The sequence below is a fragment of the Lacerta agilis genome, chromosome 10 (assembly GCF_009819535.1).
Source record: "Lacerta agilis isolate rLacAgi1 chromosome 10, rLacAgi1.pri, whole genome shotgun sequence".
NCBI classification, from domain to species: Eukaryota; Metazoa; Chordata; class Lepidosauria; order Squamata; family Lacertidae; genus Lacerta; species Lacerta agilis.
The window spans coordinates 28,625,279-28,646,059 of record NC_046321.1 but is presented as its reverse complement, the minus strand read 5'-3'; the positions used below and the strand labels follow the sequence as shown (position 1 = coordinate 28,646,059).

Here is a 20,781-nt window from a genome sequence, read left to right as displayed (position 1 = left end):
GCACATGCAGGTGCTAAGGCTCACAAAGCTTTTCTGTAAACTTGCTAGAGATAACTCTGAGATCATTTCCCCCTGGTGCCTTGACAGGAAGAGATGAAACTATATATGCTCCTACCTGGTTGGGCACATTCTCCTCTTTCCAGCAACATGAGAGCATCTGTAATCTGAGCTCCAGTTCAGATTCCATTTTTAAGCTAGACTTTAGTATGCGTCAGTAACTTAGCTAGCATTTTAAGCCTGCCTACATCAAGCTGCTGTATCTGTTATTCCCGAAGATGTAGACTGACTGAGTAAATGCTATTTTTACCTTTTCTCAAAAAGTGTGTGTGATTATTATTTTGAGGGGGAGAAAAGCAGGTAATACCAGGAAAATTCAGTCTGCTTTAAAGCACCCTGGATTACTAATACTAAAAGGCTAAAACCAGCCTATCCAAGCTTTCCTTTAAGCTGCAAAGGGATAGCACTCTGCTGAAGAAAGAAGGATAATATCTAATAAATATATCCTCTCCTAGCATCTAATCAATCCAACAAGTTGGAGTCTGGCAGCATCTGGAAGGCTGCAAATTTTTCAACCCTGCTGAAAGTCATCAAGACTTGAGCTGAACCCAGATTTGAACAAATGGACTTTCATCTTATTGTGCTTCATCCTTCTATAGAACAAGAAGTTTGAGGATGTGTTGCCATACATAGGATCACCAGAGGATAGGTGGAATCCTTAGCGGGGACCGATATGACCTAAACTCTTTAGGTTGCCTGACTAGGCCTTGTCCTATTTTACAGTCAGGCCTAAGTGTGTTATGAACACAACTGTTTTCACGATCTGCAACAAGAGAAGTGTTTTTTCTCCTGCATTCTCCCCACCCCCACCCCAACAGAAGAAACAAAGTTATATACTCTTTTTTTTTTTTTTTTGCAAAACTTTATATTGTATTGCCAAGCAATTTACTTTTCCTTGTCATATAATTTGGATATTTTAATCCATCTAAAGAGATCTGGTATAAACATGCAAATTGAAAGATACTCGGAGTCGAGTGTGAATTTCATGCTCTTTATTCAGCTCATAGTAGTGAGGAATGTAGTTCCCCCAAAACGTTTGCTTTATATACACTATTTACACAATGGGCCCCACGTGATTGGCTAATTCCGGGATACTCCTGTATGCCAATCAGAGTGCAGATTCACTTCCACCTAGAGCTGGATTGGGTGGCTCCTGCGGACCAATCAGACTGCTGCAATCTCAATCCTATTGTTCTGGGACCAATCAGACTGCTGCAATCTCAATCCTATTGTTCTGGGACCAGTCAGACTGCTGCAATCTCAATCCTATTGTTCTAGGACCAATCAGCCTGCTGCAGTTTGGATCCTATTCAACTCAGTACATAACACAAATATTAATAATAACTATTATTATTACTATTATGGGTTTGTTTAGCTCTTATGCTACTCTCAACTCTAGCAACTGTGTACTGATTCCAAAAAAGGAAGGAAAGAACACAAACCATGCACCTTTGATATATGGATGATATAAAATTATTTGCTGAATCCAAGTACACTTAACAACCTCATAGCCACGAAAAAAAATATCAGCAAAGGTATAAAAGTGTCATTTGGTCTTGAAAAATGTGCAACTCTCCGCACGATTAAATGAAAATGTGAAGATCTTCCGTAAGAAGAACACCAGGTAAACACTTACATACAGACTGCACTTGGTAATAATTCCTTCATAGTAATTCTTGCAAGTACCTGAGGATCATTCAGAACAACCAGACATCTCATTCAAGTTTAAAATCCTCCTACTGGCTTCTCTATAGACAGAGGGTCCTTAAAATACAGAAAAGTGAATTTGCAGCTGAGAATAAAATAAACACAAATTAACACCAGGACAGTTCCATGTGAGTATAATGAAGTAGCCTGGTATGGATTTGAAGAGTAATCCTAGCCTCAGGTTCTTCCTGTTAGACAGTATAGACTTGCTTCTAAACATCTTTACAGTTAGCAAAGTCACAAAAACAATGCAGATGGGGGAACAGAGAGAAAGGAAACCAGATAACTGCACAGAGGGAGTCCCACTTCCCTGGTGCAATGTGGGAACAACCCACCAGCACAAGAGATATTTTGAGTTGTAGAAAGAGGAGCCCTTCTGGCATCAAACCCCCAAATATAGGTAAGATCCCATCATGCACCAGTGCTGCCATCTTTGGCGGGAAACACTAGACACTGCATTCCTACTGTTGACACTTCAACTGTCAGTACCTCATCTGAACAATGCAAGCCCATTGAGGGTTTTCTTTACAATCAAGCGGTATATAAATGTTATGAAATAAAAGTACATTGTTACTGCGGGTCCCTATCTTAAGCGGCTGTTACTTCCACATCTTACCCTTGTAGTGCCAGTCACCCCAGATCTCCTTATGCCATCACTCCCGCTGATGGGGAGACTCCCCGGGGGGGTGGGGGTGGAGAGAAGGTGTTGCATGTGCCAGCAAGAAAATGCAGGGTCAAAGGGAGGAGGGAAGCACAGAATAAAAGACAGAGAGAAAGATGTAGATGGGGACAGTGGAGCAGAAAACATCCTTCAAGAGGGAAGAGAAAGATTGCAGCGATAAAAGAGATAGGCCTAATGGCCCGAGATATCCAGACAGCATAAAATATAGATAAGAATGAAGGGGAAGGTGCCTAGGGAGATAAAATGTATGGAAAGATTGCTTTTGAAGGATAACAAACCACCAGAGATCTAGAGAAAAACTGCCACGCAGCCCCATGACCTTTCTCGCTGGGGTGCTGCACTCCCTTTTTAAAACAACAAGGACCCCTCTCAATCAGTAAATCAAAGCACTGGCAAATCAGATTTTACTGTCACTGTGGGAAACCTGTTGCTTTAGTAATACAGTGGTACCTCAGGTCAAGAACTTAATTCGTTCTGGAGGTCCGTTCTTAACCTGAAACTGTTCTTAACCTGAAGCACCACTTTAGCTAATGGGGCCTCCCGCTGTTGCTGCACCGCCAGAGCACAATTTCTGTTCTTATCCTGAAGCAAAGTTCTTAAACTGAAGCATTATTTCTGCGTTAGCGAAGCATGTAACCTGAAGCGTCTGTAACCCGAGGTACCACTGTAGATGCTGTGGTGTTTTAAGGAGGATAGATTCGTGCACTTTGCAGAAGGCTGTTTATATACCTTTCTTACTGAATAACAAACAAACCATTCTCATTCTACCTCATTCATACTGAAGTGCCAGCCATGCCTATCCATGGATGCAATTTGACTCTAGTCTGTCTCAGTATTACTCCTGGTGCCCCCAGAGTACTCATCCCAAAATGGCACATGGTCTTGGCATATAGTCAGGACTCTGGAAAAATGATTCAAAGTAATTCTAGTTACGGCCAGTTTTGTTCCTCAAAATTTGAACTTTTAAAAAAATATCAACTCACCTAGTTCTCTTCTAATCCAGTTTATCATCCTTTGGTTTCAGCTCCTCGCCCTTACACACCTGAATGCAGTAGTCAGGACTGCATTAGACCCAGCAAGGGTGCTAATCTGGCCCTTAAGATTGTTTCTCCAAACCACACTCACATCCTATGTGGCATCAGGTGTGGGGCAGATCATATCACAGCTGTAAAGGAACTACCAGGAGCCTTAAAGTGACCTCCTACTTGTTCCTTGACAACTGAGGCTTGCTCACAGTGCTGATTGGTGCTGACAGCAAGCCTTGCAGGGATTGGCTGTGCTATCTACTTCCTGATCAGGCACTCCTTAGGGCAGCTGATTCCTGCTTTCAGCAGGGTTTTCCTTAGTGTGTGCTCCCAATTCTCCCCTTTGAGATCCTACTGACACCAGATGATTGATGGGCAGGCAGACTTGCCCACCTGTCAAAATGCTCTGCAGAGGTGCTCAGAATCTGGCCAAACCACTGAATCTGTTCCCCACCCCTTCCCTAATAAGACCAGTGCCTTTCCTCTCCCCACTCTCCAAGCGTAGATCATGCATGCTTGATGAAAAGTTGGGGGAGAGCAATTGCCCCTCTACTGACTTTGGAGGATATATCTGCACTTTGTGAATAAGTATACAGTGGCCAATGACTTTATTTTACTAGTAGATAATCTATTATCACTAGTAGGTATATAATGGCAATAAAACTGGCAGACTGTGACATGGAATGTAGAAGGTTTCTACTATATTCCTCAATGGACTGTTTCGCCCCCAACATTTAATTAGTTTATTTAAAAATTCTAGACCCTATTTCAGGAACTCCCCAGGCAATGCACCACTCTAAAATTAAGCGTAACAACATATAAAATCATCCATTTCAAAACACATATACTACTTAAAATGAACAGCGCGAGTTAATTCAAAACACAGCAGTTAACAAAATGCAGACTGAAATAAAACCCAATTTTGATATCAGAATTAAGCTTTTGCTCAGGCAATTTCCCTGCTTTCCTTCCTGGATCAATCTTGTCTCTACCTCCTCCTTCTTTGATAAGTACAGCCTGAAGGGTGGCCACCATGCTCTCTCATCAGAGAGCATTTAAGCAAGCTTGAGGTAATTCCAGTTTTGTAATCTTTCCTTGAATCAATCTAGCCTGTCCTATTCATTATTCTGATTCCCCTCCTGTCAATTCTTTCCAATGATAGTTGCATTGTCCTACAATGCACTTGGCATGCACAGTGTGACTCCTATTGTGATTTCACAAACAGACCTTTCTGTCATTTATTTTGTATCATTTCCCCCCTGTATAGGGAAGTTAATAAATATTTGATGTTTTACTATTTTTGATGTTTTAATTTGTTGGAAGCTGCCCAGAGTGGATGGAGCAGCCCAGTCAGATGGGCGGCATATACATAATGAATTATTATTATTATTATTATTATTATTATTATTATTATTATTGAATTTCCTACATCCAATAATGTCAGCAGAGTTGATAAGGCATACTCTTAAGCTAGCTAGCTACTTTTCTCATTTTCGTATTTGTATACAAGATTGACAAATAGTTTTGGTTAGAAGTGTCAAGATACTTCCCACACTGGTGGCAGTCTATTCCTCCCAATTCCCACCTGGTTTGTGCTAGTCTCTCCCCCCCCCTCCAGCTCTTTTCATGCATGTCAGCAACACCAGGCCATGGAAGCCTATGCATAGTATATAGTGAAGTCTTAGTTCATCTCAGTCACGTCTTCGTAACTTGCTCTTCCAATGCGGGCACAAATCTCCTGGGCATTGCAAACCTCTAAATGCAACTTCAGTGTTATCAAAGCATCTCAAGTATAAAATGACACTTTAGACTTAGATCTGGAAAATAACTTTCAGCATTGTGTGAATTTCACCATGCAATTTCCTCTCTTTCTCTCTCTCAAAATTGTGAAAACAATTTGGAACTGATAATACGAATCCTGGGATGATCTTCTGTAGGCTCAGACTCAAAGATAAAATATATTCTTTACCATCTTAGCTTAGTTGTAATTAACCATGCGATTCTGTTTCCTGCTGAGCAGAGATAGGAGCACTTCTGAGTCCATGAGTTAGTGGAGGTCAAAGACAAGCCAGTGTAAGGAATGTCCCCTGGCACCAGTGGGACCAGCAATCACCAGAATCCTTATGCTGGTGGAACAGTACCAGTGCAAGGGGGAAATGGGGCAGAATTTGAAGGGTGGGTGGATGGGTGGTAGATGAGTGGGATTTGGTAAGAATTCTATACTCAGGAGGGGGGTGGTCTTTGCTCCAGCCACGCTGTTTTATTGTAGGCAAAACATTACTGCTGCATGGACTCTTACGAATTTCATGCTGTAGCCTTGTGGAAACCAATTCAGGGGAAGCCTTCTTCCCAAGCCCACATGCAAAGTATTGGAGGACACCCTCATTCCTGCACCACTGAATTTTATTAACATATACAAGAAATGCAGCCTGTTTGGAATCAGAGACCCCTTGCAAGTTTGAGCTGCTTCAAACTGCTTCAACTCCAGGGGCCAAATTACATTATAACAGCTTTCTCTGGAACCAGACTCCAGTAAACCTGGTTTAGTTTTTTCCATGAATGATGCAAGCTAGTAATTTCCTATTATTATGTGTTTGCTATTACTGTACTACACATTGACAACAGAGTAATTAATCTTTGTAGTTTGACAGTGATTTGCACTTCGCTTCCTTGCTGTTACCATCTGCTCTCTTCATGGCAGGGCAACAAATAAGGAAAAAGAACCTGCTAGTGAACACTTGTCACAGAAGAACACAGGGAGGGGGATCCTGCAACCTTGTAGACGTTGTTGGACGCCAACTCCCATCAGCCCCAACCAGCATGGCCCAAGATCAGGAATGATGGGAGCTGTGATTCAGTAACATATGGAGGGCTACAGGTTCCCTATGCTGCTGCATTTGTCCAGAGAAACAACAATGCATTCAGGCAGCACTTTATTCCGTTTTCCTGGCATTTCCTTGCCTGATAATTTCTACATTTTATGTGATGGTTCACATGACATAAAAGCCACTTCCGGAAGGCTAGTGCTCATTTCCGTGTTAATTGTTTCCATTAAAAAATCTGTTTGCAACCCTGTTAACAGTTTTGCACTGTAATTTCACAATACAAAATTTGGTGCAGTATCCTGTCATACAGTTCTTTTCCACCATTTAAAATTTAGCATGGCATGGTGATATATTGATCACAAGGCCACAGTTCCAGGCACTGCAATGTAAAAGGAACATTAGAAATTGGGGAAAAAGCACTGGGATTATAACAGTGGTAGACTTTGGGCTCTCAGATTTCAGCGGCAACCTGTGTGGCACTAAAATTCGGCACCCGCCTGCCTCTGGCATTCCGTTCTACAGCATTCTTGTGGCGCTCCCTGCAGTATGGCGCCATGTGCGGCTGAACCAGTCATGCTACCCTAAAGACGCTTATGATTATAACCAGTAAATCTAACACAACAAACCCCACATCTGAACACAGCCAAAGTGTGTTACAGAAGTTAGACAGACTAAGGGCATTTCCAAATAATGATTGGCTTATAGTTCAACAAATACATGTGAGGCAAAAGAATAAAAACCAGCACAAGGCCTAAAAAGGGACTGTGGATTCATCTCAAATTATAAAACCTAGTCCCCCACCACCACCCCACAAAACACCCCATTATGTGTGGACTGGATATCATACTATTACCTTTAATAGTATGACAGGGCACACTTTGAACTGATCACTTAGAAAAAGTCTGTGGGGGTGGGATATACAAAAGGAAGTAAATATAATTTAACAGTGTCCAAGAAGAAAGACTAGATAAGTATAAATGCATCTGCTAGACTATCAGGGATCAGCAGGGGCAATCAAGATAGATAAGAAGACTGCAGACAAACTAATAGATTTATTAAAGCAACTTTAACTATGGAGAATAAAAATCCTTTAACATCCTTTGATAGCGGTTCATTTGACAGGTTTTGAATTCTTACATTATTACTGCATAAGAAAAAAGAAAGGTTGCAGTCACCATAACCTCCAAGTGAAATTCTGTATTACTGAAAAACATGGCCAAGTGCACCAATTTGCCTTAATGGTCTCAGATGCCAGCTAGGAAACGTGTAGGAGAAAAGTTCCTAAATCCCACTGGAAGCTCAGCTGTGTATAAATCTCTAAGGCCTCTTTGGACATTCCAGCCTAAATTATGACAACTACCTACCAGCCCAGGGGAAAACATTCAGTTCTGAGTTCCTTATTTCTTTACACAGTTAACATTTGCCATCCTGTCTTACTCATGGGAGTAGTCAGGATTTTTGTTAGGGGGGGGGGCAGAACCTCAGATTTGTATTGATTTTTACTGATTGGCAGGCAGCTGCCCCCTGCCCCCCTGGCTACGCCCATGGTCTTACTCCCTTTGCCTGGAATTTCCCTCCCCATTTCATTTAGAGCAATACTTCCACCCTCCCGCCCGCAAGTGTATGGTGTGTTTTGAACTTCATTCATACTTGTAGCTGGGATGACTGAGATATGATAGTCACCTTCAAATATTTCAAGGGCTGTCACATGGAAGACAGAGCAAACTTGTTTTCTCCTGCTCCAGAGGGTAGGACTCAAAGCAATGGATTCAAGTTACAAGAAAGGAGATTCTGACCAAACATCAGGAAGAACTTTCTGACCATAGGAGCTGTTTGACAGTGGAATAGACTCTCTCAGAAGGTGGTGGACTCTCCTTCATTGGAAGTCTTTAAGCAGAGGTTAGATGGCCATCAGTCATGGATGCTTTAGTTGAGATTCTTGCATTGCAGGGAGTAGGACTAGATGACCCCGGGGTTCCTTCCAACTCTACAATTCTATGAACTTGGCAGCCATGCTTCAGTTTCCCCATCATGCCAATGCATAAAATGATTAAGTCCTGGTGGAGTTTCCAAACAGTTCTGTTAATCATTTCTGTTGTTTCACCCTATGAATCTTCCTTTCCCCACCAGAACATGGCACTGGTGTACCAGTACAAAATCTTCCTAGGCTTATGCCACATTCACACCATACATTTAGTAAAGCATTGTGATACCTCTTCAAACAGTTTGGTTTCTCCCAAAGAATTCTGGAAGCTGTAGTTTGTGAAGGGTGCTGAGAGTTGTTAGGAGGCCCCTATTCCCCTCCCAGAGCTACAATTCCCAGCGTTCTCCGTAAAGAGGGATTGGTTGTTAAACTGCTGTGGTGACCCTGCTGAACCCTTCTTAGCAGCATCTAGCCAAGAGCTGAATTCCAAGGTCAAGTTCAGAAGAGCAGGGCTATTGCTGACAGCCAAACGAGGAGGCAAAACCAAAATGGAGTGTGTACAGTGGTCAGTGGATGGGAAGACTAATGTAATTCATAGGAAAGAAAGCAGAAAGTAGAGAACATCACAAGACTGAGAGGATAGGTGTTTCGGCAAAGCAGAGTTCAGACAGGTGGTGGTGGGACATCAAACCATAAGCAGTAACTACGGGAGCTTCCATTTGGATCCAAGGAAAATTGAAACATCGGGAGGCTGCCATCCAAATAGCTGGCCAAAGAAAGCTCTCCCTTGCATTTGGCAAAATTGGATTATTCCCCAAATGTGCCTTCCCTGCCAGCAGCGCAAGCAAAGTGGTAGGAAGCAAACAAAAGACAAGAAAAAAAGAGAAGGAAAGAGGAAGCTGGGGATTAGAGCCCTGTGTGTGTGTGTTTTGTAACCTTCCCATTAGATGTCAAAATATTGTTTCTCTTTTTCCTTTTCATCCTGCGTCTCGCTGCTGCTGCTGCTGTGAGATATTGCTTTTCGTTTTTATTTTATGGAACAATGTAAATGCTTTACATAGCCTATTGCCTACTTTGGCCCCCTTACTCTTTCCCTCCTGCAGCTCTTCTGCTTTCTTTCCCAACACTGCCAGGGCGCCCTTGGTCCTTTCCTGAGGAAAGCACTGTGCTCCCCCTGGGCCTGCTAGACACACACACACAAGGCAGACAAAGCCATTTCCCCTGCTTCACTCACCAGGTTGGGCTATATACACACATTGAGAGTGCCGAGAAACTGCCAGCAGATTTCCAGTTCTGGAGAGAAACAGTGCATTGTAAGGGTGTTCAGGGTGCAAAGGACACAAATGGGCTAGAGGCTGGTGTGGGTTTGGAGTTTATGGCCTGAAAACAACAACAGGCGCGCGCACACACACACCATGTTCCTCTCATGTGGGAATGGCAGCGCGTCCTACTTTGCCACTTGTAATGGCATATGTGAATGACACCACTTAGAGCTCTGCAAGGCTGTTGACAGCTTGCAATACGTATAAAGGTTTTTGCTGACAGAAAGGTGGGGAGACCCTGTTAATACTGCACTGGGCAGGAATCCATCTGGGCTGGTTTCTCATCAGTGTCTTTTGACTGAAATGCCTCCCCCTCAACTCTGTGCAACCGTGCCAGCCTTTACTTTATCATGTTATCTCTTGCGTGTGGTTTTCTGATTACCCCACCCAACCCCACCCCGTGAAGTCTCCCTCTCCCTTTCTTCAGGTCACGGCTCAGCCTGTGCAAAGCAGAAGCAATGCAGCAGCAGCAGCAGAAAAACGATTTCTCTCTTTCCTTCTCTCGAGGCTCTGTTGGTCTGTTGGTTCTTTATCCTGCCCTCGCCATGAGGCTCACCTGTTACCTTCTCTTCCCCTTCTCCCCACATCCAAAACATTGCTCCTTCCTCTCTTATCTACCTCCCCACTCTCTTCGTAATACACATTTGCCGATCCTTTCCCCTCCATCTTGTTAGAAGGAAATGGATTTTTATGTCTGGATTAATGTTCCTCAAGGGACGCAGTTGGCACTGTGGTCTAAACCACTAAACCTCTTGGGCTTGCCGATCAAAAGATTGGCGGTTCGAATCCCCACTATAGGGCGAGCTCCTGTTGCTCAGTTCCAGCTCCTGCCAACCTAGCAGTTTGAAAGCACGCCCAAAAAAGTGCAGGTAGGTAAATAGGTACCGCTCCGGCGGGAAGGTAAATGGCATTTCTGTGCGCTGCTCTGGTTTTGGTGTTCCGTTGCGGCAGAAGTGGCTTAGTCATGCTGGCTACATGACCCAGAAAAACTGTTTGCGGACAAACGCCGGCTCCCTCAGCCTGTAAAGCAAGATGAGCGCCACAACCCCAGAGTCGTCTGCGACTGGACTTAACTGTCAGGGGTCATTTACCTTTACCTTTAATGTTCCTCAGCTTTGTCACCTGCTGGAACTGAGGGTGGGTACACACCACCAGCTGAAAACAGAGCTAGGTCGTTCTTTTTCTCTATTCAGACTGAAGCTGTCTGGGGGTGGGGGACATATCAAGATGCAGTGTTCCATAGCAACAGGGTAGATACAAGGTACACTGTAGATGTGGACTGGGGCTAATGCTGTTGTGTGGACGCCGCTTCCCAAACCAGCTGCGGGAGTGTATTGGATGCAGAGTAGAAGTGAGTATATTCACAGCCTCTTTGGGGGCTAGCAGTGGTGTCCAAACTTTTTTCAAAGAGGGCGAGATTTGTTGAAGTGAAGGGCCGACCAAAATTGTTGACCTTTTTTTTAAGGGTTGGAGTTGTTCAGCTTTTTATGATTTTACCACAAAGTTGTTGAGCTTTTTTTTTTAGGGGATTAAACCTACTGAATTAGGCCCCCAAAACAAACTTTGGACATGCCTGGTGCAGTGAAAGGGATGGAAGTTAGGGAGGAGAGGAAGCCGAGCAAACAGTTCCAGTGGCCTGGGAGATATGAGTAGGAAGCAATGGCAGAGTTATATAGGATTGTTAGGAGGGGTTTTGAGGCCAAGGCAGAAAGGCACTTGCAGAGTCAAAGGACAGGTGAAGGTCAGGCAATATGCAATTGCCGAAACCTCCCAGTTGAAAAACAAGTGGATTCATTTACATAATCCCTCAGATAGAGGTGAATTAGAGGTTACTCTTTTTCCTTTGGTTAATCCCCCTATTCAAATCACTGGTGGTTTTTCCATTGAGCACATTAGAAGCTGAACTAATACCTTGGACAAAGGACCGTGTTTGTGTTTGTGTGTATGATTTTTGTTGCAATGAAAAAGTTTTTATAATCAGATGGAGATCAGCTGGTCAGTGCAGTGCAGCAAGTGGGACAAAGCTGGTCTGGTCTAATTTTCATTCTCACAATATGTTTAAAGCACTTGGCTTCTCCCAAAGAATCCTGGGAACCATAGTTTGTTAAGGGTGCTGAGAATTGTATCTCTGTGAAGGGCAAACTACAATTCCAAGGATTCTTTGGAGGAAGCCCTGTACTTCGCATGAGCTTTGGAACGTATGGCATGAAGGTGACCTTGTGGTGTCCACGGAGTACAGTGAATTGGTGAAACAATAGGAGCCACTTCAGAATCAGACACTTAAGGCAGTGAAGATGGCAAAATGGGGTGGGAAATTCTTTTTCTTTATTTAAACAGCACCATCAAAGTACATAGCAGCTCACATAATAACATAAGCAAAGAAGGCCAATCTTTATAAGGAAGGGTTTACTGATGAATTTTTGGCAATGTGAGTGGAAAGCTGTGCAAATGCAGTTGAATGCACTTAGGCTTCATTTCAATTAAGGATTGTATCTAGAGGGTTCACAGAAGAGGTGGCGTTTGACAAAAAGCCATGGTTGGTGAGAAAGAAAGATATGAGAAAGATTACAATTGAGTTGAATTCCATCTCACAATTCTATGCTTTGCATGGCCTCATGCAAACTTCCATTTTATGGTTTTTAACCTCTGGTTAATGAATCAAAATATTAAATAAATCCAGGCTCCAACTACAGTGCTGCTCTGAGCCAGATCATAGTGCCAATTTGGCTCATTCAAAACCACATGAGAAGAATCAGCCGCGTTTTCTCTTCAAAGAAACATCTCTTCTCCTTTGCACCTTCATTTGCTACAGAAAAGTTCCGGTGAGGAGGAGGAGGAGGAGGAGAAAAAGAAGAAGAAGAAGAAGAAGAAGAAGAAGAAGAAGAAGAAGAAGAAGAGGAAGAAGAGTTTCCTCTCTGATGCTAGAATCATACCTAAGCCCACTCAATTGCTGGCCTTGGTCCTGAATTCCAAATCCACACTATTCCAAGCCCAGAAACTGGACTTTAGCACCAAATTTCAGAGGAGGAGGAGGAGGAGGAGGAGGAAGAGTTTGGATTTGATATCCCGCTTTATCACTACCCGAAGGAGTCTCAAAGCGGCTAACATTCTCCTTTCCCTTCCTCCCCCACAACAAACACTCTGTGAGGTGAGTGAGGCTGAGAGACTTCAAAGAAGTGTGACTAGCCCAAGGTCACCCAGCAGCTGCATGTAGAGGAGTGGAGACATGAACCCGGTTCCCCAGATTACAAGTCTACCACTCTTAACAACTACACCACACTGGCTCTCAGTTAATCTGCTTTCTACCAAAAGCAAATTATTGGTCTAACTACCCAATAGTGGCATTCCAGGCTACGAATGTAGGAAGCTGCCTTATACTAAGGCTGACCATTGGTCCACCTGGCTCAGTATTTTCTACACTGCCTGACAGTGATTCTTCAGGGTTTCAGAGAGAGTTCTCTCCCAGCCCTACTTGGAGATGCCAGGAATTGAACTTGGGACGTGCTGCATGCAAATCTAGATGCTCTCCCGTTGAGCAACGCCCTTTCCCTAAAGATCTTTCAGGCAAAAGTCTCTCCCAGTCCTACAACCAGAAACCCTTGTTAATGGGAGATGCTGGGAATAGAACCTGGGTCCTTTCGCATGTAAAGGAACCTGCAGCTATGCAGATGCTGTTGAACCTCATAACTCCTGTCACCCCGACTATTAACCGTACTGGATGGGACTGATGGGAGCTGTAATGCAGCAACATGTGGAAGTTCACAGGGCTAACCACACACACACACCCGCCCAGGCCTGTCCTCTGAACACCCACACATTGGGGATGCAGACGAGAAAGACACTACTGCTGCCCAGCTTGCAGAGGCTGAAGGAATGAGTCACGCACAGCATTTTTGCTCACACAGAAGGGGTGGGAGTGCTGGCTGAGTAGCGAGAGAAAGTCATGTGGGAAACAGAGAGGCTTCATTTAATGTTTTCATCTACCTTCCAACTCCATTTCCAGAGCACCATTAACAAGGCAGGGGGGTTTTTCAGCCGGAACTTCCCGGAACTCTATTCCAGCACCTCTCAGGTAGGTACCATTGCCATTCTAAGAGAACAAGGGAGGTGTTCATGGTGAGCTACAGCACCTCTTTTTCTAGAAAAATAGCACTGATTAGAGATACAATGCAAGGAGCTCACTGCCCAACACACTCAATAGCAACATGCCGGATTTTAAAAGTCAAACCAACTCAGAGACATGTGAATTGTCTGTCTCCTTTCATTTCCAGTCCTCTTCTCCCTTCATTTCCCCCCTTCCTTCCAGGAACCACCGTCTCCTCTAGCAAACGTGCCTTAATAACATATGATTCTATTGTCGATAGAGGGTGCGTGTACATGCTCAGTTTGTGTTAGGGTCTGCCACATCCACCTGCCATCTTCAGCAGCGTGAGCATGCAACAACTACCACTCTGCCTACCCAAGCAAAACATTGAGTTCAGTATTACTGTTACTCTTATCGTCTAACACGTGTTTTCACACCAACCATCTGCAAAGAGTCGTGCTCCTCTCCGCAGCCAGATGGCCCTTTTCTGCTCATTTTTTGGAGGTTTGTGCAACAGTGCGCTGTGCTCAATTGCGATCGGCGCACACAGTGGAGGTCTCATATGACTACTGCGGGGAAAATGTGGCTACAACATAATGCAAGCTGAAAAGAATAAGCAACCCTGATCAAGAGGGAAAAATAGGGTGTTGGATGCACAGCAGAAGAATGCCAGTTTGAACTTCACTGCAGGGAGAATCAAGGTGCTTCTCGTCACTATTCTTTGACTGAAACTAGAACTCAACATCATATACTGGGTGCCTTCAACAGTGTTTCTGATGCAAAGGAGACCTATCTCAGGGTGTGTCAGCAGGACTCTACCCCAGGGGAAACTGAAGAGTACTCTGTGGGTTACCCAGAGACAAGATTTGATACCTGATTGGTAGCTTTACAGCTGAGACCCTGGGATCCACATCTCCATTTATTCAAGTTGCCCCCCCCCCCGCCAATGTAAGAAGGTATGGCTGGAAACCACCCAGTAACACCAGAATGCTGCCCATTTACATCTTTGCTAATAGTGCACCTAGGAGTAGGACTTGGGTCAATGGTATGGGCTCCCAAGGTGCTTAGACACCTTTGTCAAAGCAAACACTAGTTTTTACTTAAAGCTGTCTCATGCCCCATCTTGAGTAGTTCAGCCCTATGGCACCTCCTATTTCGCAAGAGGGATTCAAGCTGGGAAATGTAGGTTTGCACAACTGAAGAGTGGATTAAAGCAGTCTGTGTCACCATGCCAGAAACCCTCTTCAAAAAAGAAACTGATTTTTGTGCGTAGCAAAGGGATGAGGAAGTCCAATGAAAAGTTTGGAGTGAACAAATGACTAACTGCAAGATTTGCAAACACCCTGCAAGCAAACCAGGGTAAATGTTCCTTGTTGCATAACCCACATCCATCTCCAAAACCCAATCTGAATGAATAGCTGATAATTTTTTATGTCATCCATCTGACTCGAAAGAAGAGAATGGAGAGCGCCTCTGGGGGCAAAGTCAAGCTAAGGAGTAAACACTACACAAATCTGGAGTGGAGTCCTAAGACTCATTGAAGACCCGATGTACTATAATTAAACCTCCACCTAAGTTTTGAACAAGCAGATCAGGATGAATGCTTAACAAACAGGACATCTGTGTGGGCCCTTAGCTGCCTGGAAACCTACTAAGATCACAGCTCAGTCTCCACTACGTCTTGGTCATTACACACAATCTCTTAATGTCTGAATCAGAGGGGTTTTTTATTATTGGGGGTGACTGTTTCCATCTCTTTCTCTGCTAGTTAACATGGTTTTTGTGCTGCTATGTATTTGTTCTTAGTTCTGATATTTAAATACTGTTCTTCATTCTTTTATTTCTTGTGAACAGTCCAGAGCATGCGTTATCAGACCGCCTGTATAAATACAGTAATTAACAGCATGCTGCTAACCATGTCTACTCAGAAGTAAATCCAGTAGGGTTTTCTCTCAAATAACTGGGATTAGAATTGCCACATAAATTTTAAACACACACACCACGCAGACTGAAAGCTTTGCTAGAAACAGGAAGGTGGCAGGAGTCCTTTAAGGACTAAGGGCTCGGTTCATATCTTGGGCAGATTAGTCTTTCTCACTGACAGTCGAGACTGCAGGCTTTGCATGTCAAAGATCTTGTATTCAATCTCTGGCATCTCCAGTTAATAAGCTCTCAGGTAGCCAAGCTAGAAATTACCTGTGCCTGAGATCTTGACTGAACAAAAATGTGGAATTGCATATGACGCACAGCATAGCAGTGGCACTGGAAACAGCACCCCCATATTAAGCCCATCTCCTCAACCCCATATTGGGACGTTATCATATCCCACCACTACTGGCTTCTTATTTGTTTCCAGGCCCAAGTCCAAATGCTGGCTTTAACCTATGAAGCCCTACATGGGCTGGGCCCCTGGTACCAAATGGTACCTCTCTTCCAACAAATATCTTTCCCTGCCCTAAGATCATCTGTGGAGGCCCTCCTCTGGATGCCCCCTAATTCTAAGGCACAGAGGCCAGTAATGAGAGAGGCCTTTTTGGAGGTGTTTCCCCCACCTAATCTGTAGAACTTTCTCCCTAAAGAGGTTCACCTGGTGTCTTCCATAATGGTCTTTCAGTGCCAGGCAAAGACTTTTCCTTTTCCTTTGACTTTTAAATGTCTAACATTTTAAAAGCATTGGACTGCAACTAGTTTTTGCTTGCATGGATTGAGCTTTTTGGAAGTTTTTTGTTTTTGTATGGTTGTTATATGACTGACTTACAAGTATCCAATGGATGCCAGCTAATTGTAATAAGATTCTGTGGAATGTCCTTTGGGAATAGTGGTTCTTCCCTCAGAATTGTAGGCTATCATTTAATCTCTGCACTGGGCAATATTCTCTTTCCTGTTTAAACAGTTAAATTAGGTTAGCCTGTTTGTGCTGTTTTATTACAAGGGTTGGTTTTTTGTATTTATTTTGCTTATTTTTTATTGTTAATATACTTTTTGAATTGTTATATTATTGTTCATTTGATACGTTATGAGCCACTTTGAGCAGAATTTAGCGGGAAAGTGGCATTCAAATAAACAGATGATCTGATATTCGTTTCCTGTTGCAGTTGACTTGTTTTAAGATGAACTGTTTATATTTTGCTATGCTTTAATTTTTTTAAATTTTTATTGCATGTTGTCTAGAGGCTTTTCCCAATGCAACTGGCATCATCATCATTACCACATGTGTTTCCCATGCCACCCTCTATACCAACAGTTGCTGAACTGCAATTCCCATCAGCCCAAGTAAAAAATGGCCAATAGCCAGAAACGATGGGAACAGTAGTTTAGCAGCATGTTGAGGGCCAAAGCTTCCCCAGATCTGCTCTATGCCATTGGCTGGTGCAACAGAATGTGATGGCATGATACAGAACAAGTGATCCTACAACTTAACATGGTAATGCTCTCTTTGGCAGCAATCTAAGACGGCACACGCCCCATACATCTAAAGCAATTTTAAAGCACATTGAAAGCACATGCCCGAAACAAAAGAATCCTGCGAACTGCATTTTGACCAGGGTGCTGGGAGTTGTAGCTTTGTGATGAGTAAACTACAGTTCCCAGGATTCTGGGTGTGTGTGCTTTAAATGTATGGTGTGTACACAGCCTGAGTTGTTTTCAGTCCGAACCTGGGTATCCACATGTGGCAGGCAGGTGTGACTGAGGCATGACAGCCCTGTTGCTACAATTTCTTTGGACCCCATTGCAGTTTCCAAATATAAGGCAGAATTTGTGTATCTTCCAAGGCACACCAATGCAGCACAACAGCAATGCAGGCAAGTAGCAGAAACCCCTATAAATAAACTAAGCACACCAGAGCTGCTGTTTGGTCTTCAGATTTGTCGAGCTGCCCGAGTTGCTCCTTTTCCATGACTTTAGAACTGCACCAGCCACAAACACAACCTCTATAATGTTGATGCTTTGCTTGACTTCTGCTTAATTATATTTGTGTATTTTCATCCTTGCTCTCAGTTATCTCCAAGCATCCCAATTCATGAGCGTAGTGACTGTATCATCCTTATCTAGAGCTGAAATAATAGAGACTCTCTGCCATAAATTACCATGCAGCCCTAAAGACATCTAAATTCTATGACACTAATCTGCTTAATCCTACTTGAGAGCCATCCAAATGGATTTTAAGCATCCAGGGGAAATCTGCGAGGTGCATCCCCAGCTCAATTAAAGGCTACCACACAGTAGTCAACTTCAAGGACTACAAAAAACCTGCAACTGGTTACACATGACTGACCTTGTTTGTCTGAAATGCCCCTTCCTGCTTAATAATAAATTGCATTTGAAGGTGGATCCTCTTATCCACACACTTTCTCCAGAATACCAGTTTCACAGAAGACACACCTTACATGTCTTGGCCTTTATTGCCACTCAGAAAACAGTACAATCGGGAGGTTTGTTAATCTAGAAACAACACAGCCCTCTCTCACTGTGATCACAGTTGCTGATGATAACACAACTTCTCAAGCAATCTGAATGTATAGATAATATCCCTGGTGCCACAATTAAGAGAGACAGGCTGGGGAACCCTATGTCTCCATCAGCCAAGAAAAGCTGTGCATCCACATATTGGATGGGTCCATAAAATATCTCAGCCAAGCTTCCAGGTGCTCATTTGCCCCTCTTATATCCCATGGGTTTCATGTGGCTGTTCTGGCATAAGACAGAGATGGGGAACCTGCATTGTAGGACTACAGCTCCCATCATCCCAGGCCATGCTGATGGGAGTTGTAGTTCAAAACCTCTAGAGAGCACCAAGTTGGGGGAATCTGAACTAGAGTATTTTAGAATTACCAACATTTGGGTTTGGAAGTTAACACTGGACAGGAAGAAAGATTGTGGAGCAGCACACAGCAGCCCGTACTGTCTATGGAAAATACTAAAAGTTACTGTGGTAGCCATTCAACTGGTAAAAATAACCTCATAAGGCATGGATGGGGACCCTGTGGCCTTGCATATACTGCTGTACTGGAACTCTCATTGTCCCTGACCACAGACCATACTGGCCAGGACTGGTGGGGGGTTGGAGTCCAACACTTCAGGGGCTACAGGTTCCCCATCCCTTTGTCAGGAAGTTTATTGGTTAGACCAGGGGTCTGCAACCTTTAAGACAAAAAGAGCCACTTGGACCCGTTTCCGAAGAGAAAAAAACAACTGGGAGCCGCAAAACCATTGCGGCCCACAAAAATATAAACACCCAAAAGCTCATAGCACAATTTAGACAGGTAATGAAGAGCAGGTAATGAAGGCAAAATGGCAAAATATCACGAAACGCTCCCCCCCCAGCCAAACAACAAGCACTGTATTAAAGGAACCGTCCGAACGCCTGACGCTGCAGGGGCAAATCTAGAAGGGGAAATCCAACCCCCCAGAATACTTCCGCCCCATGAACAGCACAAATGCAACCCTAAAAGTTTAGCAAACTTATGCAAAAGCACACAGCATGCACACTGCCCCAATCACTATTGGCCAGCAGAGGGGCTGGGCAAGGCAGCTGAGAGGGGCTGAAGCAGGGGGCTGATCACGTCCCCCCTGCAGGCGTGGGAAAACATTCCTTCAGAATGGATAAAACCCTTCTTTCAGTCCATGGGACTCCCGCTTCTAGGGGGGCAGGGGGCTTCTTGGGGGGCTGCTGCCCCCTCCTGCCCCCCCCCGTCGGTACGCCCATGCTCGGGCCCCTTTCGCCATGCTGCTTAAGGGAAGTCTCCTGTGCACCCCCGAAACAGAGCCCGGGACCGGTCGTCCCCTGAGCTTTTTCCCGCGCCCATCTCATCCCGTTGGGCTGCCCTTAGCTGAACAGCCGGCTTCCTTTTCCTTCTCAGACTGCCACGTGTCCTGGAGCCGGGCCCTTCCACTTTTTTAAAAGAGGGCTTCCCCCTCGCCCGCTGCCCCTGGCCCAGCCCGCAGCTGCCTCCTTACCTCGTCGAATCGCACCTCGTCGAATCGCAGCAGCCAGCAGCTCCACCAGCAGCAGCCAAACACAAGCGCCGGGACAGGCACCAAGAAGCTGCTGCGGTCTGCTGCTGCGCCTGCGCTGGCACGAAACGAGGCACGCATGAGCAGCACAGCCGCCGGCAAGGTAGAGAAGTGGGTGGGCGCAGGCGGGCCAGCAGCGCGGCGCCCCCTACATTTCGGCGCTAAACGCACTGGCCCTGCCCGGAGCCGCGGCAAAGTTGCAAAAGAGCCGCATGCGGCTCCGGAGCCGCGGGTTGCAGACCCCCGGGTTAGACCATTATTTCAGCAATTTAAGGGGATGTGTCCTGCTAGGTTAAAACTGATTCTGTGACCTCCTCCTCACCCCTGCTTTGTGTTTCTAAGAGCCACCACAAGCCCTTTGGGCAGAGACTTCTGTCTACGGTTTATTGCTATCCATTTTATCTGGCAGCAGAAGGGTCACATTGCACAATGCCAACTGCTTCGACTCTTTTTCCATCACAGTTATAGGAAATTGAAAGTGGTCTCTGACCATTTTAAAGGTGCCGTCTTTTACGTCTCCATGGCTGGCAAATTCAATCAGAAAGTGTCTCGGCACTTATATTTCACATTTATTGTCTACATGCATGCACTCCTCTTTGTTTCTGGACAGAGATTTTGGCCTCCAATTTTCAGCCACCAGTTTGTGATCACCAATTGCATTTGGTGACAATCTGTCCTAGTTTAAGAACAAGACAGTCTGCTATTGACAAATGCCCTGCTAATGAAAGAGCTCAGTGCATTAGCCTAGCATGCAATTTTCAGATCTGCTCCTATGTTTTAATTTTTTCCCCTAGGGAACCATATATTTTGAGGAGAAAGTGGGTGGAGTGTGTGCCTGGAGTAGACCCAACACAGTTACTTAATTAGGGACAGTGCTGGCTTTTTTCTTTTTTTCTTTTTGTTTCTTTTCTTTACAAACACACATGCTTCACACCAGCTAGTTATAATTATGGCTAGTGGTAAGAAAAGATTAGTTTTTCCAAGAAGAATAAGTTTCATTATCTAATGCATGCTTCTTGATAAAAGGTTTTCCATTGAGGATTGAAGGAAGTGAGCTTGTGCCAGACAGAATGAACTGCAATGTCTTGTCACCAGGGACTTGGGTTGATTTTAAAATACCAATATCAAATAGCTACAAGT

The 20,781-nt window shown here is 44.3% G+C and overlaps 1 protein-coding gene across 4 annotated transcripts in view; it reads right to left on the bottom strand.

The window, feature by feature from the left end:
- CACNA1I (calcium voltage-gated channel subunit alpha1 I) overlaps nucleotides 1–20,781 on the bottom strand; it is a 262,441-nt gene that overhangs the window by 217,287 nt on the left and 24,373 nt on the right. The window contains exon 1 of one of the 4 annotated variants that reach the window (XM_033162216.1): nucleotides 3,430–3,507. The exons of the other annotated variants lie outside the window; for them this stretch is intronic. The gene's annotated coding sequence lies outside the window, so the exon portion shown is untranslated. Of the gene's footprint in view, nucleotides 1–3,429; nucleotides 3,508–20,781 lie in introns of those variants that run through there. 4 annotated transcript variants of the gene reach the window in all.